The sequence below is a fragment of the Cibotium barometz genome, chromosome 58, assembly GCF_041138505.1.
Source record: "Cibotium barometz isolate CiBa-2024 chromosome 58, ASM4113850v1, whole genome shotgun sequence".
NCBI lineage: Eukaryota > Viridiplantae > Streptophyta > Polypodiopsida > Cyatheales > Cibotiaceae > Cibotium > Cibotium barometz.
Genome location: NC_141103.1, coordinates 39,924,312 through 39,948,462, shown reverse-complemented (window position 1 = coordinate 39,948,462; position 24,151 = coordinate 39,924,312).

Below are 24,151 nucleotides of genomic sequence, written 5' to 3'. Positions count from 1 at the left end.
GCTCTTATAATCAATTAAAGAAATACCGCAAGGGGCGCCACTGCGATTTGGGGCCAATCGGTGTCCGTGTACTTTTTGCAGGAGCAGTCTAGCTCCCCCTGTTTGTTTCCCTTTTCGAGGTCCTCAATGGTGTTGAAGTGTTTTATGTGCAAATGTTTGTTCCACCGCCCTTTGCTCTCTGAAGGCTGGTTTTCAAGGTTCCGTCTGCCGGGACACATCGTCGACTTTCTCAAGGAGGCGAGTCCATGGTTGCTTTGGTCGGGACAATCGCCAACTTTCCTAAGGGGGCGAGCTCGTGGTTGTCTCATGAGAGTCACATCAAAAGCTTCAACATGAGGAAAGTGAAAAGGAAGTGTAGGACACAGTACAGGATTTTGTGTCTTTGCCTATATGAGGTGAAGAGCAAGAGCTGAAGATGAAGCTCAGGAGAAAAGACACCAAGGACAAGAAGTAGTCGGCCAGGAACAAGAAGCAGTTGAAGTGTTATGGTGCAGGAGATGCGTTGAAGGCTATGGCTTTCGACAGTTTGTCACCGGGGGCTTCATGGGTTCGAAAGACAGTTTCTTTCTATGTTTAGCAGTGGTGATCTACTATGCTTCATCGAGGACTTGTGCTTACCACTTGGGTGGAGTGCAAGCAGGTTTTGGGTGCCTGAGGATGTAGGCTCAGATGGAAGTGGAGGAACTTGACGAGGTTCTTATTCCCGAGCAGATATTGGCATATGAGGAAAGAAAGGTACAGGGTAAAGTTTCCCATCGCTATCCTGTGAAGTTCAAGAGCTGTTCACTGATGGATACGAAGTGGATGGAGGAGGTTCACTGATGGATGCGAAGTGGATGGAGGAGGGTGACTTAGCAGATTCACCTCAGGAGTTGCAGCTTTATCTTGATGCCTATGAGTTGGAGTCGACTCTTGTTACGGCTCATTCAGGTTCAGCAGAGCATAGGTCTGGAGTATTGCCTGATGCTCAAGAGGGGGTAGCACCTCCGCTCCCTTGTTACAGACAGGCTCAGTTGTTATCTAGGAGTCGCTTGGTGACATCTTTGTATTCACCCGAAGGTACTGAGGCTGACAGTACATCTGCTTATGGGACTTCTATGATATTGTGTTCTAGACACATGAGATGATGGTAAAGTTGGCAGTCGCGTGCACCTAGAACTCTAACTGCAACTATGGGTAACTCTATGGAGGACATAAGTCTTGTGAGCAGTCCTAGAGTTGGTTTGGTTCATGGAAATATGGATCGAACTCTGTTTGTGCATGTATGCATTCACTTTTTGAGGTAGAGGTATTTTTGTATTCTGGTGCCATTGGATCCTGGTATCATTGAGAATACATTGGGAAATACTCTGCATTGTGTTGAGTGCTGCATGTATGTTGGTATGATACATCAAGTGCTTTATTATGTTCATGGGTGTGACTCCTGCGGGATGGCCATGAGACATATGTGGGAAAGTACTTGGTAGATGTAGTGTTTGGATGCATTGAGTGCTTGCATATGCTCATGTTTTACCTTCAGTCGTGGGTCCTGCGGGATGCCCATGGGCGTAAGGCTTGCGAGCAGCCCTTAGACTGTTACTTTGGAGTAGGTAGAGCATTTTGAGGAGCATATTGTTTGCGAATGCATATGTGTGTCATATGTAGAATGATGCATGGTTTTGTTTTTGGCTAACACATGTAACGTGTTTCCATTTGGTTTTAGACTTTTGCTGTAGGTTCTGAAGGAACAAGCAAGAGGACAATGTGGCTTATTGTGCAGGATGATTGTTTTATCACCCAGATGCATTGGAAGGCCATTGTTTTTGCCATATGGAGTGTTTTTACTCATAAGATGCTTTACTGTGCCATTGAGTGCAATCGAGGACGCTTGCCATTTTTCAAGAGGGGGGTATGTCACGACCCTGTGTTTTTCTCTGGACAAGATGCGGATGTGCACGGGGACATGGTGGACAGTGTGAATGGCATCAGGTGGGAGTGAAGATGGAAGCCCATGTGTGGATAACCCCATGTGTGAAAGGGGGCAAAGAGATTTTAGCTTTGAAGGTTTAAAAACCTTTAAAATCATTTATTAAGCCTGTCATTAAAGAAACGTGGCCCATAAGCTATTTTGGGGCCACGTTGAGCTTTTTGGTAAAAGAGGGGCTGTTGGGCAGAAAAAGCAAGGAGGCGCCTATCTTTTGTGTGGATGTACTTTTCGCTGAGGAGGGCTGCTCATCAATCTGAGGAGAAAAACGTGTGCTTTTCTGGGGAGAGGTGGACTGCATGCTGGCTGCGTATGGAGGGGCCTGTGCAGGTAGTGTACGGCTGCTGTCTGGAGGTACAACCCACGTGGCAGGACAGGCTGCAGGTGCAGATTCAGGTGGTGCAGGTACTGGCGTTGTAGGGCAGGCTGCTGCAAGTATAGACGGTGCAGCCAGGTACACCTGCAGGTACAGTCCATGTGGCAGCTGTACGGGCAGGACAGAACCAGGCGCCTACTGAATCCCTCCTTCCCCTTTGCTTTTTGGAGATTAAAGGGCTGGCTGCTATGCTGTGCTACAGAACAGAGACACATGCTCTCCTTTCTCTCTCTCTCTCTCTCTCTCTCTCTCTCTCTCTCTCCCTCTGCTGAAGAGTAGACAAGAGCTGGTTTCTTTGGACACAAAGGTGGACAGAGACTGGATTTCCATGAACATAGACATCATGTTGATGGCGTTCATCCGATGGAATTTTCAGTTTCTCTTTGCTTTGGATTCAGGACTGTTTTGGGACAGTTTACGGGCTGTGTTTGTGTGGCTGCAAATTCAGCTATGTGTGCTTGGGTTTTTGGCTACAGGCACAGGTCTTTTGGTTATGTTTCTTGGCATGGGAGTGATGCAAGCTCGCATGGCTGCGTGCTCATGGAGCATATTGTTTTCTTCCTGCTAGAAAGGAACAGAGGGACCTACAGTTATGAGTATCTCTATGTTGCCAGATGTTTCATGAGGGAACATGTAACTAGATTTATGGGAAACATGACAGAAGTTTCAAAGGGAAACAGGCCTAAGGGTTTCATGTGGAAACAGGTCGTAGGTTTTCTCGAGGAAACATGTTTTTGGGTTTTTCCAGGAGATAGGTCACATGCAGGCAAAGGGTACAGGAATGGACACATGTTTGGTACAGCCTTGCTATTGACAAGACAGGGGACAGGGAATCCATGACAGAGATGGATAGTACCCTTGGATGGTAGAGAGGGTTTGTACAGGTGTGTCAACTATATGTTATGCTGTGCTGTGATACTCTTCTGAGAGACAGTTTGGGAGTCTGTGTTGTGATGCAGAAGCACTGGATGTATCAGGGTGTGATGCTGTTCATAGTGTGAGAGGCTATGGATGGTTGTGGCAGCCTTGATCATGGGAGAAAGCTTCTGTATGCAGACTCAATGTGTGAGAGTCTTTCGATGTGAACAATGGCTGGATTTATTTGTGGATGCCGTGTGGACGAGAAGCCAGATGCAGGTTCTTTGCAGGCTTCAGGAGTTCTAGTGGGACGGCTGAGTTCCCAGCCTTATATTGTAATCAAAGCTCTTATAATCAATTAAAGAAATATCGCAAGGGGCGCCACTGCGATTTGGGGCCAATCGGTGTCCGTGTACTTTTTGCAGGAGCACTCTAGCTCCCCCTGTTTGTTTTCCTTTTCTAGGTCCTCAATGGTGTTGAAGTGTTTTATGTGCAAATGTTTGTTCCACCGCCCTTTGCTCTCTGAAGGCCGGTTTACATGAAGGCTTAGCACGAGTTGGACGAATAGGTTAGTGTTTCAAGAGGTGGCTTGAGGTCCTTGATTTGAATCCCACATGGTATGAGACCATATTTCAAGTGAAGGCTCAGCACGAGTTGGACAAATAGGTTAGTGTTTCAAGAGGTGGTTGCTATGCTTGAGGTCCTTGATTTGAATCCCACATGGTATGAGACCATATTTCAAGTGAAGGCTCAGCACGAGTTGGACAAATAGGTTAGTGTTTCAAGAGGTGGTTGCTATGCTTGAGGTCCTTGATTTGAATCCCACTTGGGGCACAATTTTAGTGGTGTGTAGGTACCACAACACACTAGTTTAAGTTGGACAAATAGGTTAGTGTTTCAAGAGGTGGTTGGTATGCTTGAGGTCCTTGATTTGAATCCCACTTGGGGCACAATTAGTCCACAACACAAGTCTACTTTAAGTGTCCTGCTATGCACAATCCCATGTGGATTTCAAACTTTTTAAATGCACATCAGTAGTAGTCGATGTCGGGTTTTAAAAAAGAAGTGAGTGAGTGAGTGAAGGCATTCTTGCCATATCGCAAGAAAACCAAGCATGGACAAGCTAATGAACATGAAACATCAAAATCTTCTTAAAATGGTATAGAGTATCTTGAGGTGTGGGGCATGTATGGCAACAACGTGACAATGTCTTATATAGAACAAACCTACTTGTAGGCACATGCAAATAAGAGGTCCTTGTTAGTTGTTAGTGACTTTCATATTTGGGAAGGCTCAATGGAGTAGATCAAGCATATCATTATGGTCTCTTGAAGCAGAAACAACCCTTTACCATGAATAACTTCAATATTGACCTCACTCAGCAATCACCAGGTAGTGTCTTCAACAAGTGTTGGCACAATTGGGATAGTATTTTGATGATTTACCAAATGTTGCAACCATGAGACCTTATACAATTATTAAAGCATTAAATCGAGAATCAAGTATAGGCTATAAAGTGTTAAAGATTGTAATTTGTGTATATGTGCACGGGTGGGTGTGTGTAAGAATATGTGTCTTTGTCTAGGTATAAGGCTCAACTCTTGAGTGTTGTTAGAAGTTAGAACTTAGCATCCAAATGAACCGCTCACACACTTTATTTTAATTGAATAGTGACATAGCCATTCATAACCATTCACTTTCTTAGCTACCGGCGGTAGCCTGCATACCATGTGGTGTGTGGTGTTAATTTTTAAGGCTCATAAATTGCATTGGAGAGTACTGGCAATCACTAATGTAACCACCTGAAATAAAGGGCTCAATATCACTGCATATGAGCTCATCCTTCTCAAGAGGGTTCATACAAGACAACGTCCTTTGGTTTGTTTTGTGGTGGTAAGAGTGCGTTGTTGTCGAACAGAGTCTTTTGGGGACGCGTGCTTGAATGTTTTTTGCTTGGAGCGGTTTGCACCAGGTGTGGTTGCATATGCAATCCCCCTTTCCCCCCCCCCCCCCCCCCCCCAGCAGCATGCCCTTGGCAAAATCTATCTAGTTACTTCGTTTGGAAAAAAATGGGTTTATGGCCATGAGTGTGCCCCCATGCATGTCCCTTTGTTTCCACACTCCCCCTCCCTCCAAATATTAGGACAAGGGGAGAGGAGATCTCCCTCGCCCAAGTCCATGGACAGGAAGTCTCCCCCACCCCCCTCCCTTGAATTTTTAGGGAGAATTTTTTTTTTCATTTTTCAAGAAATGTGTTTTGAAAAGTCTTAGAGGGCCTGAACTTGGAGGAAAGCTGTCGAGGGACGTTTTCGGATGAGGACATATTAGGGTTCCATCCATCGCTCATTTCCTGCCTCACACGCGCCCATTTACATTATATTACTGCTCACAACGCTCAAAAGAGGGGGTTCCCCCCAGGCCCTAATAGCCACCCGCCGGCGAGAGGGCCTCACCCCTGTAGCGACGAGCTCCCAAAAAGAACCAGGGATACAACGAACACCGTCTACTTAGAAATCTATCCCTACAGTGGGGAACCAAGGCCCTGAGTTGGGGAGCACCGCCCTGTCCTGTGGCATCAAGGAGGAGGTATAGGCCCTGAATCACGTGTAGGAAATCTGATTCTTCATCATGTAAAAGTGTGGGAACAAGGGCAGTCGACAGAATTTATTTACCTGCAGACTAAGGCATTAATTGGATTATGTTATGGGCCAAGACCTCCAGCAAAAGGTCCTCAAAACATGGATGAGGGTCAACTGGACCTTGGACCTTGAGAGCGATTCTAAATAATTACTTTGGCTACTTGTTCAAGCAAGAGAGTATGGCCCTAAATGCTTTAGCTGTTGGATAGTGGATTCTCAGAACTCCCCCCTACTAAAATGGCCCTAAAGATAACATCTTAAACCGGAGACCAATTACTATGTTGAACACTACGTACAAAATCTATGCAAAAGCCCTAGCCAACTGATTGTCCTTACATCTTAAAGATTGGATAAGGCCGAAACAAAAAGGTTTCATTAAGGGAAGATATATCTTGGATGCCATCATAGAACATTTCCAACAAACTCAACAAGATTACATGCTCTTCAAGATTGACATCAATAAATCTTATGACGGATTAAATTGGGGTTTCATCCTTTAATCCCTTAGAGATATGGGGCTACGATCGAATTTTGTTCGTATGGCCTCAATCCTATTTGGTAACGCACATGCTAGAGTGACAGTTAACGGACATCTCACTGAAACATTTTCTCTTAAGAGATCCATAAGACAAGGTTTCTCCCTAGCTTCCCTAACTATCTATTTCTACATTTTGGGAATGCCTCAGACCCTTTTGTTTTGCATCAGAGTTGCTAATCAACCATGAAAAAACAGGTATCAAAACCATGCTCAATGAACCCCTGCCCCCCCAAGTGGCTCCTAGATCAAGGATGCAAATGTTTAAAGGAAGATCACATTTTCAGGTTCATTAGGAATTTTTTGGACCCAAAGAGGGCCTCTTGGATTAACTTTTAGGAATGGACCAATAGGAAGAGGGCTGGGTGTACATTTTTTACTTCTTTGACCCTAGGGGGCCTAGGCTTTGGTTTGCTAATGGGGCTTTGGTTTGCTAATGGGGCCTAATTACTACTCTTGTCCCCCTACCTCTTGGGCCCAAACTTAGAGGTCCCCCCACTTGGAATCGCGCAGATTAAAAACCCTAAAAATTGTAAATTTTTAATTTTTTCCCAAAAGTGTTTTTTCCCTCTCAAACTTCCCCCCAACATACTCTAGGTTTGGAAAGCTCATTTTGAACCTCTTTCTTCCTCTTCTAATCTCTCCATTGCTGCAGAAACTCCATACCTCTCAAGCTCTCCCTCCTTGTCAAGCTCCCTCTCCCTCTTTCTTCCTTTTCTAAGCTCTCCATTGCTGTAAAAACTCCATCCCTCTCAAGCTCTCCCTCTTTCTCAAGTTCCCTCTCTCTCAATCTCTCTCTCTCTCTCTCTCTCTCTCTCTCTCTCTCAAGCTCCCTCCCTCTCCATTGCTCTGCAGAAACTCCATCCCTCTTTGGTCTACTCTAGGTTCAGGAAGCCTATTCTCAAACTCTAACCCTCTTTTAAGCTTTTCATTTTGCTGCACTGAAAACCCTGAACTTTCTCTCCTCTCCACTCCTCTGTTGTAAAACAAGCTTTTCTTTGCCCTTCTTCTCTTTTCTTACCACCATGGCCTCTTCCCCAGTAATGTGAGAAGACCTAGGGAGAAGGTGGAAGAGCTTGTGCTGCATAACACGAGATGAGAATGGAGTTTGGGCTCCAACAAGATTCAGGGTTGGGGCTTGGGTCTACATACAGTCAAGCTCTAAGGGACCGCATCGAGTGCGTCAACTGGGGAATATGCTACATCATTGGAAGGGGCAGCTACAAGGCTTCAAGCATACTAAGAAGGAAGGATTGGTCCATAGTGCAACATGTGTATACCCTTGGAGACCTGTACATTCAAGGCCAACGACCAAGGTTTCCTTCAAATTGTCAGTGTAACATAAACACAGCTTTAACAACATGCTAATATTGAAATTTTTGTTTCAAATTTTCTTATGGTTCTCCATTTTCTTATGTCTTTCTGTATATATTTTCCCCTCTAATTATGTTGAGGAACAACCACTCCAAAGCCTCACTGGAGTTTTCTATGATATGCATGCATCCATTAGAGAGGCAATGTTTGTATCTCAAAGCTCAAGTGATCTTGTACATAACAATATCTTTTTCTTTTCTCACTCATATTTTGTAGATAAAAAACCACGTTTATTTGGCAAGCTAGAAGAGATCCCCAACCCCCCTCTTAACAATCTTGAATGGCCCAAACCTGATGCTTGGACCATCTTATGCTTAAAGTTTAAGATGGTAAGTGATATCAAGACATCACTCAAGTTTTCAAAGGCATCTAGGTCAGTAGGGCTAAATTGGTTTTGTCCTTTACATGTTTTTGTGCACATGTTCAATTCCATGCCAATGCACCAAACAAAAACAATGTATATTTGTAAGGAGGTACGGTCTGACGACCTCATTCAAGGATTACTAGGAGAGGGTTGGGAGGTTAATGAGGGGTCACATCAAGGTGATGTGCACAAGTGCAATGTAGTAGATTCTATAGTGTCTTTCAGGTTCTTGAAGGCACGCTCTATTTTGTACATGCGTCTGCACTATCAAAGATAGATGCAAAAGCACGGGACATGGATCCCACTTTAAGCCTCAGAAGAAGAAATTATGTCTATTGAGGTAGCTGTGATGATGCAAAATGGATGGATTGAGTGAGTGGCCAAGCAAGCATTGGAGCCTAGCAAACCTGCGTTAACACTTTAGCATCATGGGCTTTGACAATGTGGAAGAGTCAAGTTTCAAGTTGATGAGAAGAAAGGTATATCTCATTCCACTACATGTCTAGAATTAACCCTTACACTTTCTGGTTATTGTGCCACTTTCTATATTTTACAGATTGGGAAGCGTAAGGAGGGGACAACCATGGTCTCAGAATAATGGAAAATGGGAGACCTTGAATTTTCAGCAGCAAGGTGCATAGCCCTACCAACACATAGTAGGCATGTGGAAGAGCTTGAAGATGAACTGGGTATATGGGAAAATAGCCTCTGTTTTGATGCACGTGAGGGACAAGAGTTTCAGGATCGAGGTGAAGGCAATGACAAGCTTTCAAGTCAACAAAGAGATGGAGATCAACATGAAGTAAATGTCACAAGAGGGGCAAAAAATGAAGACATTATAACAATTTTAGATTAGATGACATGCTTGTAATTTTGTAGCAGGCTCTTTTTTAACTAATCTTTATTTAATTGAAATCTTAATATTTTTGCAAACTGTAATTTTTTTGTCTAGCGGTCTAGTGTGAAAAGGCCAAACTTTAAATTTTAACTATAAATAGCCAAAGATACCTTCTTTCTCATTTTCACGGGATAGAAACCAAGCATGAACTCACACTATCTCTTTGCATTCACATGGCTACCCACTTTGACAACTTCTGTGAGTTCCTCTCCACTACCCCGTGCGAGCTCTTTGTCATGTTCTCTCGTGAAGTCGACTTTGAAAAGTCGCTAGCCCTTGCGTCCCAACATTATGAGACGCAAGCTGCATACATGGAGCAATATTTGGCTCCCCACTCCATCTCCTTCCCCATTGCCCCAATGATTGATTGGGTGCCTGTTGAGCTGCTTAAGTACATTCAACAATATGCCCGTCCCTACATCCAGCGCCTTGAACGCTTCATCGACATCTGCATCCCCGCAGGAGCTTACTATACCTTCAATAAGCAAGAGGTGAAGAGGTTGGGGAAGGGCAATTTAGGAACTAGGTTCCTCTCGTGGCTCGCCACTTTTGTGTTCCTCATCAGCGACGATGAGGATTCGGATGAGGAGGTAGAGATGCCTGCATTGCAGTTGGCAGGGTATTTGAGGGATGACAAAGAAGTGAAGGCAGTAGGAACGAGTGCTGGTGTGGAAGAGCATCTTGTATCAGAGCACTTTTCAGAGGGTGCACAATCTGCAGCTGAACAGCCCACTGTAGTAGAAGATGCGGGGCCATCTTCCCCACACGAGGAGAGCAAGGTGCTGGCAGAGCTTGAGATAAATCTCTTGAGCACCATTGTGGTGGAAGGTGAAGAATACTTATTTCTTCATGACCTTCTGGCTTGAGAATGGATGAATGCTTGGGCATTATATGCACGCGATCTGATGTGGACCTTGATACGTCCAACCTCGGTTCTCACCTAGATAGTGCTATATTACCGCTTGAAGAATCTATCTCAAAGATAGTCGCTTTGGTCAAGGAAACCGTGGTTGAGACCGCGAAGAGTTAATACACAAGGAAATTTCATGCAAGGCACTGAATCAAATATTCAACGACCAGCTAGAAAAGTTTATCAAACATAATTTTGTGTACAAGTGGCAAGCTGAGCAATACAAAGAATGCTTGTCCAATTTTCTCGAAGATGAGGTAATATCTGTTGTAGACTTTGTTGAGAATTATTCTTTTAAGGAGCAAAATGAGATACAATTAATGCACTAGTATTCAAGCCAAGTGTCCATATTTGTGCATATTAAATACTTTCGCATTGTAGGTGAATGATTCACTTTTATTATATCTCTGATGATAAGAAGCATGATACCCATTTTGTGCAACATTGCTGATGATAAATTGCAGAAAGGAGGGTTTTCTCCTAATGGAGGGTCAACTGGATATAGAGATGCCCATCAACCCAAAGATCTACATTTTTCTCCTTAGCTGTCCTACGAGCTTGGACAGATTGTGCATCAGTAGGATGGGTTTTTTTTAGAGTTGCCATACTCTTCAGGAATACGAATGTGTAAATCAACCTTCCGTTTTCTAGCTTCACAAGAGGCTACACACACAGCTTGCAAAGGCTCCATAGCTAAGCAGAGGAAGAAGCTAAAGTAGAGAGATCCTCAGAGGGAGATAGAGAGAGAGAGAGAGAGAGAGAGAGAGGGAGTGAGTGAGAGAGACTGTTAAAACTTTATTGTTGATTGCAGGTTTAACACAAGTTCGTTTTTCTAAGTAAAAAATGATATTTTTGATATACAAATATACTAACATGGAGTTTTTCATCAATAAATTACATTTCTAAGAAAAATTAAAAAATAATAATTTTTGGGGTTCCCACAATTTTGGAATCTCATGGATGTAGTGGTTGACAGTTAGTTATGTTTATGGGGTTGTGGGGACCTGACAGTTAGTTATGGATGTACTGGCTCCTGACAAGCTTCTGACGTGACCCTTGAATTACAAGCTTTTTGGAGGAAAAAAATTATTTTCATCATACATATTGGTTGGGTGGTGTTTTTTCCACCTCAAAATATAAAAAAATAAAAAATAATAAATTTTCACTTTTTGGGACCCACCTAAATACGAGAATGTTTTGCTGATGTGAAAGGGAGATATGGTGGGAGTTAATAAGAAAGGAGATTTCAAACTGACACAAGAAAGATTCAATTTGTAGAGAGTGAAGATAAAAAATTCAAAAAGTAAGAGAGAAAGTATGAGAAAAGTCAAAAAGTAAGAGAGAGTATGAGAATATTCCCTTTAAAAAGTGAAACTAGGGGGGTATGGCGACTGATGTGGCAAGGCAAAAAATAGGGGTCATCATAGCCTTTGTCTCCCTTAAGCCCAGCTTTTTAAGCTCTAATCCCTTAAAATTAGGAATCCTTATTAGGAGGCCCTTTTTGGGTCCAAAAAATTCCTAATGTGCTGGGTAAATCGATGGGTTTTGGAGTAAATCTACATCATAGCTGGATATGGATCATGGAAAAAATTATAAGATAAATTCAAAAAGTGGAGTGGTTTACAACAAAGATTTTCTAGAAAAATTATAGTGCTAAAACACAATCTTTTCCCTATTGCAATCTATTTTCTGTTGTGTTGGTACCCATCCAATGTAGAATCTCTCAAACAACTAAAGAAACTATGTAGAAACTTTTTATGGTCTTGTAATGCCGAGGAGGGAAAAATTCCTAAAGTTACATGGCATGTATGTACCCTTCCAAAACATCAAGGGGGTTTGGGTTTGCCAAATATCATGGATGTGGTAGTAGATAGAATGGTTGCAAAATGGCTAATAAGAAGCCTACTCAATCCTGAGCAAAATTGGGCAATACTCCTCAAGAAATCTAGAAAAGTTTAGATTTCCTCGATACCATGCATGGAAGAATCTCCCCAAAATGCTATTATACTTCAGCCAGGTAAAAATAAATGCAAAATGTACCACATCGGCTACAAACATATAGTACGCACGGAATAGATTTAAACCAAAAATCAGGTTACACGAGAAAAGCAAGAAACGTGCCCACACTTTGCATTTTGACTCGTTTGGTCTTCTCTAGTAGTGGGAAACTATATAGAGGAATACTCGTACAAAAACGCTCATGAGCTACACAAAAAGGGAATTAATACGTGGGATCAACTATGGTGTAGGAAAAACTAGAGATGTTGACTGATCAAGAACTCAAGGACCAATTCACGTTATATCGACAAGATATCCGGTTTATCATAGATAGGATGAGGCTATGGTATGGGGAAAGAACATCCCTATTCCAATTAAGGGGACCCATGTCACTAAAGCCATTCTTGTGGAAATCAAAACATAATCTTTTACCTATCCCACCCCTCCCTCCACATGGCATACCTCTGCACTGTAAGCTCAATAACATATGTAATATAGTGTGGGATAGGAAACAATGGGGTTTTTAGTTTTCTAAAATCTGGTTTCCAATGATACCACCAAAAAAATCATGCCTACTATGGTTGATTATGCATACGGCAATGTGGACAAATGCAAAAGCCAATAAAATTGGATATGAGGATGGATTATGCCCTAGGTGTAACAAAGAGCAAGAAACCATACTGCACCTCTTCATCGGCTGCTCCCATAATAGAGAAGCACTATACTTTTTGAACCAATGTGTATCACCCCTACAAAACTGGGATCAGACCTAGCAGGAAATCCTTCTAGGCCAGCAATTAAAATGTGTATCACCCCTACAAAATTGGGATCTGACCTGGTAGGAGATCCTTCTAGGCTAGCAATTACAATGCTCTGCATTAGTGTGGAATGTCATTCGGGCAGAATATTTATGGGATGTATGGTTGAATCGCAACAACTACCTATTTAATCATACAAATGCCAACATGCTCCGTGGTCTGAGATACGATTTGCATGTGTAGATGAAAATGTTGAATACATCCACCTTCAAGTCAGGTGAAGCACAATATACAAAGAATGACATTGATGAAATGCTGTAGATGGAGGAAGCCAAAGAAGAATTCCAGCTAAAGCTCAGTCGGATTCAGAACTTAGATAGGCTTGCAAAGGATGGAAAGGTAGTAGAGGAGGAGATTGAGACTATGAGAAAATCCACTGAACTGATAGAATTCATTCCGAACTTGACTTGTTTGAGGGATCATATGGCTTAGGTCTAAAGTTATGCTTCTTCTTTTAAAATCTTTTTTGTTTGTAATCATGTAATTGGTTCCTATACTTTATAATATAATTCTATGCTTTTCAACAAAAAAACGTTTTAGGGGGAAAAGGGAGGAAATTCCACTTTTGGTAGGGAGATATTCCCCTATCGAATTCGTCGAAAAGGAGTCTCTGCCATCCATCTCCATGGCCTCAAAAATTCCCATTTTTCATGAAGCAAGTGAATTTAAGGCTTCTAAGTTCAAGTCAACCAAGGAACAAAGAAGTATAAAGGGACTACAATAATATCACCTTCATGCACAAGCCAAAACGGCACCCTCCTTCCCAACCATATTTCACATGGCTAATATAATAGTAACTAATGAATATGGCACCTCCTATATACACAAACATTGTAAATTTGTTCTCTTCTGATATCATATAGTTTTTTCAAGGAAACCCTTGGAGACATCGCTTGGGCAACTAGTAATGGATTGGTCCAACGTGACATTAAAAGTAACACCATTATTTTTACAATTGGGTTACCACATATCTTGGGAGATGTCTTTATTTGTATGGAAAGATGGGAAGTGGAATCAAATATTTGATCTACTTAATAGGGATTGGAAATTGAACAGATGTGGTAAAAGACCTGTTGTAAATGGTATCTTTTGCCTTGTTAATATAAATATATATACTTATTTTTCCCCCAAAAAAGTAATTGTTTACAAAATTTCCTATTTTAATGTTGCCTCGGGCTTGAAATGTGGTGCAAGTATCCAAAGAAACAACTTTTGAAAAAGTGTAACTTATATCAAGGAATTATTGAATATCCAAGGTCTCTAAGGTACAACAAACATGTGCTTATATTCCACAAGTGAGACACTTATCGGTAGTACCTAAGTTATTGAAGTTTATATTTTTTAGATAAATTTTATGATGATGAAATGCCAATTTAAAATTAGATGAAATATGCCCTTCAAACTCCAAGTATTTTCTTTTCAGATCATGAATGCATGCATTCAACCTTCAATATATGGGGTCATCCTCTAGAATAGATAGAGTTTTTCTTAGTCATCACGCCTCTTGTGTACCTCACACACAGTATCACTCAAAGTAGAAACCTCCTCTCTGTTATCCAACCGTATGCCTCTAATAATGTGGAATTGGCAAATAACTGAATGGGGGGGAGATGAACTCAGAAACTTCCCAATGAGAAAGTTGAGGGCAAAAAATAGTTTTTTGCAAGATAATGTATCCATACTTCTCACCAAAGAATCTTTTAACATGCTGAAAAGTAAGGAAGGGATAGGGGTCTTGGAGAAAATTTACAAATGCAATGCTAGGTATTATGAGAAGGGTAGGAAAACTGAGAGCTCATCTAAAGAGACAAAGAAGGGAATATTGGGGGAATCTACTAGACATTTTACAAAAGAAGAGGCAACTGAATGGTCTGTCTAGGATGGAAATGGACCAATATGTAGAATGTCAGATTCACCTAAAAGAGGAAGATGTTAAGATTGCTAGTGAAAGAGAGAAAGGGGATAGATGGAGAATATACAACAATAGGAGAACACCTACAAAGTATTTGTTTGGACTAGCTAAGGAGAGAGGGAATAGAGAATTTCAGAGAAAAATTAAGGATGAAATTGATCAGGAGTTAGGGAATATACATCAGACTTCTCTTAGGTGGGTAGACTTTCTAGGAACTACTCTGAGCCAAACTCCTAGACTTGGTCAACCCAAGCATCAAGGTAGACAGAGCTAGATGGCTCGACAGGGAGATTGAGATAAAGGAATGTTGGGATGCCCTTAAAAAATTGGGCAATGAGAAATCCCCAGGTTGGGATGGGCTATCAGTTGAATTCTTTTTAGCTTTCTGGGACCCTTTGAAAGACTAGATATGGGATATTTGCAAAGATTCTGAAGGCTTTATCCTCAAGAGAGTTAGATAATGACTTGAGAGAAGGGATGATAAAGTTAACACCAAAGTAGCCTACATGTACCCACTTCAACCACCACTGGAGGCATATATAAGATCTTGGCAAAGGCCACAGACCTAAGAATCAGCCCAACCCTTCAAGAGCTGATCTCTAGCAAACAACATGGGTTTATTAAAGGTAGATCCATTTATGATAATATATTTGTAGAAATTTTGGGTAAGGACATAGCTCAAAGGACAGAACAAGAGTGTGTAATATTCCAGCTGGACCTAGAGAAGGCCTATGATAGAATACATTGGTCATTTGTGGCAGGAATGATAGAATACATTGGTCATTTGTGGAAGAATGATGGAGAAGATGGGCTTTGGTTACAAGATTGCTTCATGCATCTATACTCTCACAGTTGGAGAACATTCTAAGTTACTATTAAATGTGAGACTAGTTGGAGGTTCATAAATCAGAAGATCTATAAGGTAAGGCTATCCTTTAGTTCCCTTATTATTTGTTGTGGCATCTTGCCCTTTGATATAATAGCCTTAGAAGACGCTAGTGAAAAAGGGTCAATCTATAGATTGAAACTTTGGAATGGGGAACCATTAATTATTCAATGTTTTACAGATGACTCCCTACTATTCTCTTAAGAGTTGACAATGAAAATGTGAGGAATGCTCTATAGTTGGTACAATTGTGTGCCAAAGTATCTTGCTCTAAGTGTAATATTCATAAATCCAAAATTATAAGCATGACTGAGGAGGAAAACTTTGATATGGAAAGATGGGGCTGTGATTTCATAAAAAAAGGAAGGATTATTAGACACCTACTAGGGGTCCCTATCGGGGTGGGAGTGAGTAACAAGTACCTGACAGATTGGGAAATTTAGAGTCCAATTTAAAAGAAGTAATGGGCCTAATTAACTGAACATGAGGCGCGCGGCCCTTGCAAGGCAACCGGATCCTCTAACCGATGACAAAGAGTTAGATCCGGATGTTCGAAAAGCCCTACACAGATCCCAACCTAGTCCCTTCAAGGGTGAAGGGGAACAATTAGGTGAAGTAGTGGAAAAGTGGATTGAGGCAATGGAGGAATACTTTGATGTAACTAGCTACAATGAGAGAAGCAAGATGGCTCTCGCCAGGTTAAAGATTGAGGCAATGGAGGAATACTTTGATGTAACTGGCTACAATGAGAGAAGCAAGATGGCTCTCGCCAGGTTAAAGATTGTGGAAATGGCCAGGGTCGCTTGGAGGAATCACTGTGAGACTAACCGTCTCGATCGGAATACCCAGACCTGGACCGATCTTAAAGCTTACCTCAGAAAGAGGTTTTGTCCTCCGAGCTTCCTTGAAACTAAAATGAATGAGTTCTTGGAACTAAAGCAGGATAGCCGAACAATTGAAGAGTACCATCAAGCTTTTGCCCTTCTCCTCAAATATTCCCCTCAGTTGGATGAAGAGCAGCTGATGGCCGGACTCATTCGAGGAATGAACGAGCCATTGGACACCTTAGTAAAGAATGCCAAACCTGTCTCAATGGCCGAAGAAGTAAGAATGGCAAAGGACTTTGCCAAAGCCTTTGTTGTTAAGGTCCCGCCAAAGCCTACATCCTCTAAGTTTAAAAGATTCCAAACCCTAGGAAGTACTTCAAACTTTTCTCCCCCAAAGAGGCAGCAAGGCCCAATTCAGAATCAGGATGCGAGAAGATTCAGAAGTGAAGGAAGACCCTTCCTCCAGAACACTTTCTCAAGAGCCCCACCTATTTCAAGAGCCCCACCTATTTCAAGGATTCAGAGGGATGAGCTCAGAAGTGAGAACCGGTGTTTTGGATGCCAGGGTTTTGGTCACCAGCTGAAAGACTGCCTGACTCCTGCCATGTCAAGGGGACAGGGAAGTCAAGGACCAAGAGTGCAAAGACCAATCCCTTCCTATCAGTCAAATCAAGGTCTATCGCACCCAAATCAGGGAAATCCCAGGAGAACTCCAACTCAGCCATCTGCCTCTGTCTCCAAAGTAGCCTCACAACTCCTTCCCCCCAGAATTGGGGCAACCAAAGAGAAAGAGTTCCACCTCAGATTACAGTAGCCAGAGGAGTCACAATTGCAGAAGTAGTGGAAGAATCAGTTTGGCTGGTTAGGAGCTCACTTTTTCTTATAAATAGAGGCCTTCCCCTTTGTTGAAACTCAACAATGTTTAATGCATTGTTACTCTACTCCACCCAAGTCAAGAACTATGAATTTATTAATAATTCATTAGTTTTTGACATTTCCCTCTTCCAAAGATTGGTGGCCACTCTTGTTCAAACAAGAGTTGAACCCTCAAACCATCAAGCCAAAGGAAAGCTATCAAAGTCATTTTAGTAAGTTGGTGATTCTTCTTTTCTTGCACTGATTTTATGGATGTTTATGGTTTCAAATGATTTTTATGCTTTATGTCTTCTCTATAATGTTAGGCCTCATTACAAAAGGCATTCCCCTCTCTTCTCTAACAAAACCAACCGTTCTCTATCCTAGGTGAATGGTTAATTGATTAATGTTAAGTTTTTTTTATATAATGATTATTTTATTATAAAAGTGTTACTTTTAGCATAATTGAATTTCATGCATAGAGGTATGCATAAAAGATGATTATTTTATTACAAAAGTGTTACTTTTACCATAATTGAATTTCATGCATAGAGGTATGCATAAAAGATGATTATTTTATTACAAAAGTGTTACTTGTAGCATAATTGAATTTCATGCATAGAGGTATGCATAAAAGATGATTATTTTATTACAAAAGTGTTACTTTTAGCATAATTGAATTTCATGCATAGAGGTATGCATAAGAGTTGATTATTTTATTATAAAAGTGTTACTTTTAGCATAATTGAATTTCATGCATAGATGTATGCATAAAAGATAATTATTTTATTATAAAAGTGTTATTTTTATCATATTTGAATTTCATGCATAGAGGTATGCATAAAAGTTGATTATTTTATTATAAAAGTGTTACTTTTATCACAATTGAATTTCATGCATAGAAGTATGCATAAGAGTTGATTATTTTATTATAAAAGTGTTACTTTTATTATATTTGGATTTCATGCATAGAGGTATGCATAAAAGTTGATTATTTTATTATAAAAGTTTTACTTTTATCACAATTGAATTTCATGCATAGAAGTATGCATAAGAGTTGATTATTTTATTATAAAAGTGTTACTTTTATCATATTTGGATTTCATGCATAGAATTATGCATAAAAGATATTCTTTTTATACTAGTGTGATTTTCATCATAAATGGATTTTATGCATAACTTAGATGCATAAGAGAAATTCTTTTATTCTAAAAGTGTAATTCCTACCAAATTGAATTTATGCATAGGAAGATGCATAAAAGACTGATTCAAAAGTGTCATTCTCATTGAATTTATGCATAGGAAGATGCATAAAAGATTGAATTTTAATTAAAAAGTGTCATTTTCATTTAAAATGAATTTATGCATAGGAAGATGCATAAAAGATTGATTTTTACTTCGAAAGTATTAATATCCTTAAATGGAATTTATGCATAAATAAATGTGTAAAGAAATCTTATATCAAATATAAGAATTCTCTTGTATTCTATAAATAGATATGAGATGTGATAGGATGTGATAAGAGGTGTATAAGATGTGATAAGAGGTGATAAGATGCTTATGAAATAAGTTAGCAGGTGATAAGATGAATTAAGACGTGATAAGATGTGTATGAGATGAGATAAGAAGTGTATGTGATAGGATAAGATGTATATGGGTTGTGATAGGGCAAGAATGGATGTGATGTAAAAGATTAGATGTGAAGAAATATGGGGTTATATGAATGGGAATGTGGAAATGGATGTATGTATGTGGATGTGTGAATGTGGAGATGGGAGTGTGGATGTATGAATGTGAAAATGGATGTATGCATGAAGATGTATATGCGTATTTGTGAATGTGGATGTAGATGTGGATGTATGTATGTGTGTGGATGTATAGATGTGAATGGGAATGCGGATGTGGATGTATGTATGTATGTGTATGTAGATGTGAATGTATAGATGTGAATGGAAATGTGGATGTGGATGTATGTATGTATGTGGATGTGGATATATGAATGAGGACCTGATAATGGATGTATGCATGTAGATGTGGATATATGGATGTGAATGTGGATGTGGATGTGGATGTGGATGTAGATACGGATGTGGATGTATGTATGTATGTGGATGTATAGATGTGAATGGGAATGTGGATGTGGATGTATGAATGTGAATGTGGATGTGGATGTATGGATGTATGTATGTTTATGTATGAATGTGGATATGGGATGTGGATGTATAAATGAGGATGTGAAAATGGATGTATGCATGTAGATGTGGATGTATGGATGTGAATGTGAATGTGTATGTGAATTAATGTGTCGTCGATATGAGAAAATGGATGAGAATGAGTACACATTGAATGGAATGTGGAATAAGTAATGTGGACTAAGGAGGGATAATGTGGAAAGACGAGAGTTCGATTTAGAAACTATATTTTGTGACTGTTTGTAAATGACTGTTTTATGTCAAGAATGCTGGGAAAGCATTTTGACCGTCTTGTGGATTAAGGTCATGAAGACCTAACTGTTAAAGTTGCAACTGCTGACGGAGAGTCAATGGAGGACGTCTCGCATAGCAAGGTCGACCGAGGTCTTGACCAGCCTCGGTTCGATTTAAATGGTGAGCTTCCGGTACGGTGGATGAGGGACCAAGGAAGCGGCCTATGAGTGAAGGGCTAGGTCACCTGCGAAGGATCCTAGAGGGTGCTGACCATACGGTGCTCGGGCTCTGGGTCGCCGAAGATACCCACACGCGCATCGTGGAAGATATTGGAACAAGGAGTAAGAGTTGTTTTCTAAAATCGAGCATGGATCTGGTTGACTGACCTTGCTGGTCCTCAACGGATGAGTCCATGGCTCTCTTATATGGATCTGTTGATTGATCTTGCTGATCTTCAACGAGGATTCCATCTTGATTTTTATATGTGAAAATATTATCGGGTACTATGAGCGAGGAACTATTGAAAAGGCCCCTGAGTGAATAGGTGGTGAGCGTTCTGGTTGCCAATGATGCCATAAGTACACCGATGAATGAAGGACTCGAAATATGGATTCAAGCAGAGATTTTGAGGATTGTCATCAGTAACATAATGGTTTCATTAAAGGATTGTTTTAAAGTTAGTTGATGCTGAGAAAAAGGCAATTTCATATTGGGTGTGTAAGTGGTGTGATTAGTTTTATGTTTGCATGAACTTCCGGCTAGGGGGCCTAGGAACTCTTTTCCCTGGTACCCGGGACAAAACCTAATTAAATTCCTAATTGGATCCCATCACTACAGTGGTTGGGAGGTTGGCTAACCCATGGGACTGGTGGATGGGGTTAGGCTGGACTGATGGATCCGTAAATCGAGACTCAAATTCTGTAATTATGATAGATGAAGTAAATTCTGGATAGTAATTGTTCTATGGATAGGAATCAACGGCTGTGCCTCTTGATAGGGAAAAAAGCGTTGATCCAAATGATCCAAGTGCAAGTTTCTTCCTTGATCTGACCGAGTACCTTTATAGGTGCAGTCGGATCAGTTTGTCGGATCAGTTGTTCAGTAATGGTCTTGACTACGTTAGAGTAAAGAGTTATCCTGGTGGAATCGCCCGTGCTTTTCGGGTAAAGGAAGTTTTTCCGGGTTCGGTTTTGGATAAACCGACGGATTAGTCTCTTGTCCGGATATCCGTGGTGGGCGAGGCTCCGAGTGTGGGACCCTGCCCCGCGTAAGAAGTGCTACTTCCGCTGCTAGCACCCCGAATCCGTTGTGCGGTGGGAATAGGGATCCTACAGTTGGTATCAGAGCAAATGGGTTAATAAAGATCAACTGAGAAGCCAAATATGTCAAAAATTTATCAAGAAACACAAAAAGGTTGTAATTGTGATATAATTCATACAATTTGATATTCAAACTGAAAAATTCGTTTTGGATCTTAAGAAAAAGAGTTTTCCTCTACTTTGCGAGATGGGGACGTCTCGCACCTTTTTAAGTGGGGTAGAATATAAGATTCCTCCCCCAACCTTCGAGGTATACAGGAGTAAGAATCTCCCTTTCTGATCTTAAAATTATTCCCTCTCTAAAATAAAAGAAAGATTCTGTTTAAAAAGGGAAGACACTTTCCCCAGAATACCTTATCAGGAGCCCACCTGTTTTAAGGATTCAGAACAATGAGTTCAGAAGTGAGAACCGGTGTTTTGGATGCCAAGGTTTTGGTCATCAGTTTAAAATACTGCTCGACTCCTGCCATGACAAGGGCACAGGGAAGTCAAGAACCCAAATTCAGAGACCAATTCCTTCATACCAATCTAATCAGGGTCCGTCTCTCGGACAAGATTGCTTAACTCCATTAACTAGGTCGACCCATTGATTAGGGTCGAGATAACCAGTCAAATTCTTGACGACATAGAGCAACAGATGCAGGTAATTCATAAAGATATAAAAGCTACCCAGGATCGACAGAAACAGTATACAGATAAGAAGAGGACAGTCAGAGAATTCAAAGAAGCAGATATGGACTTCATTTGAGTACGGACCAAAAGAAGTTCTTTATCTCTTGGAGAGTATAAGTAGTTATCCCCCAGATATTGTGGACCAAAGAAAGTAGGTGACTTAGCCTACGAACTTCTTTTATCTCCTCATCTCAAAGTTCTTAATGCCTTCTATAGAAATTTGTGCCAAACCCAAATCATGGAGAGACGGTAAAACTTCAGTGGCAAGATACCCCGGTGGCTTCTAGGTTACGCTAGTTCCTTCTTTATATAAGTCGTAACTCTTACTTGTCGCTCGCAGTAATCTTACTTCCATCGATCTCCTTTCTTTCTTAATCTCCTTTATGGCTTGGTAGCAGGAATTGGTTTTATCCATGATGATTTCTCACCTTCAAGATGCAAGTGAGTCTGTGAAGAAGGATTTTATAGAACTGTATGAGCGCTCACTTTTCCCTCACTTGGGAACTTCTGTAGCTCAGACCAAATGGCGGACCTATCAAGACATAACTAGGGTAACACCATGGGGTCAACAGCACTTTCGTAACAATGTTCGCTTGGCTATGGTTATTGAAGCCTTGGGTTTGGGACCCCGATACTACTGTGTGATGAGATCAAGGCATGTTGGGTTTTCTGAGCAGGTCTTCTTACTGGCGTGTTTTCTTCCTCATCAGAAGATATGCCTTTATCCGTTTTTGGCTTGCCTCTCATCAGAGGTCCTTTTAATAGGTCACCTCATACCAGTGAGATAGGTGCTGCAATAACCGGCCGAATTATTCCCATAGATGAATTACCTGATACGTGTGCAGCTTGTGAGTGCTGCTTTTGTGACCATATGATGGACGGGCTTATGGAAGTGTAAAAAGTTCTTCTATCTTTACTGTATATGTTCCAAGAATGAATAAAGTTGAAATCTTTGTTCTTGTCTTGAGTCTTGCTCTCTTTGAGACTTTTCTTGGTGGTTAATCTTAATTAAAAATTTTCTCTCTGTCTCATATTCGTGCATCTTGCGAAATTACTCCCAGTTTGCGAGATGAGGGCATCTCGCGTTTTTCAAGTGGGAGAGAATGTAAGATTCCTCCCCAGCCTCTCAAGATGTCTAGCATCTTCCCCTGTAATCAATCCCCTCTTCAGAAATATAAAAGATCTTGTCTCTGCCTATTTTGACATAGAGAGAGAAAATATTCTAGAGAGAGAATATTCAGATTTTGAATATTTTTAGATAGAAAAATTTCTCATATTATTAAAATGAATTTCCCTGAAACAGAAATTCAAAAAGAACTTTCCAATGTGCAATTGGAATTTATTGGAAATGGGTATAAAGGACCTTAGCTTAAGGGTCTAGATTTTAAAATTTTTTTGGATTATGGTCCAATTAAGGTTTCTATGGGCCAATAGCATCAATCCATGTGTAGAGATAAATCCAATTTATAAAAGAAGATACCCAAAAATGATTAAATGCTCACATAAGATGAAGAGTTGACTATGTACAAGGTTTATTAGTAAGAAACTATGAGATATAAAAAATATGAGATATTTTGGGTATCCAAAAATGAGTAAATGCTCACATAAGATGAAGAGTTGAAAATGTACAAGGTTTATTAGTAAAAAACTATGAGCAATATTAAAAATATGAGATATTTTGGGTATCCAAAAATGAGTAAATGCTCACACAAGATGAAGAGTTGAAAATGTACAAGGTTTATTAGTAAAAAACTATGAGCAATATTAAAAATATGAGATATTTTGGGTATAATGATTCCATTTTGACACATATGTAAGGAAAGGGAGTCCATTAAAGTAGGTGCATATTTCACATGCTTGAATGAGTTTTAAACTCATAAAAATTGAGATATTTCATCTCTCCTCTCTCCTAATTCAAGTCTAGTTGCAAAAAGTTAGCTCAACTGACCTAAAAATGGTCAAAAATTGACCAAACTGAGTTGGAAAATTCTAGAATCAGTTTGGCTGGTTAGGAGCTCACTTTTTCCTATAAATAGAGGCCTTCCCCTTTGTTGAAACTCAACAATGTTTAATGCATTGTTACTCTACTCCACCCAAGTCAAGAACTATGAATTTATTAATAATTCATTAGTTTTTGACATTTCCCTCTTCCAAAGATTGGTGGCCACTCTTGTTCAAACAAGAGTTGAACCCTCAAACCATCAAGCCAAAGGAAAGCTATCAAAGTCATTTTAGTAAGTTGGTGATTCTTCTTTTCTTGCACTGATTTTATGGATGTTTATGGTTTCAAATGATTTTTATGCTTTATGTCTTCTCTAAAATGTTAGGCCTCATTACAAAAGGCATTCCCCTCTTTTCTCTAACAAAACCAACCGTTCTCTATCCTAGGTGAATGGTTAATTGATTAATGTTAAGTTTTTTTTATATAATGATTATTTTATTATAAAAGTGTTACTTTTAGCATAATTGAATTTCATGCATAGAGGTATGCATAAAAGATGATTATTTTATTACAAAAGTG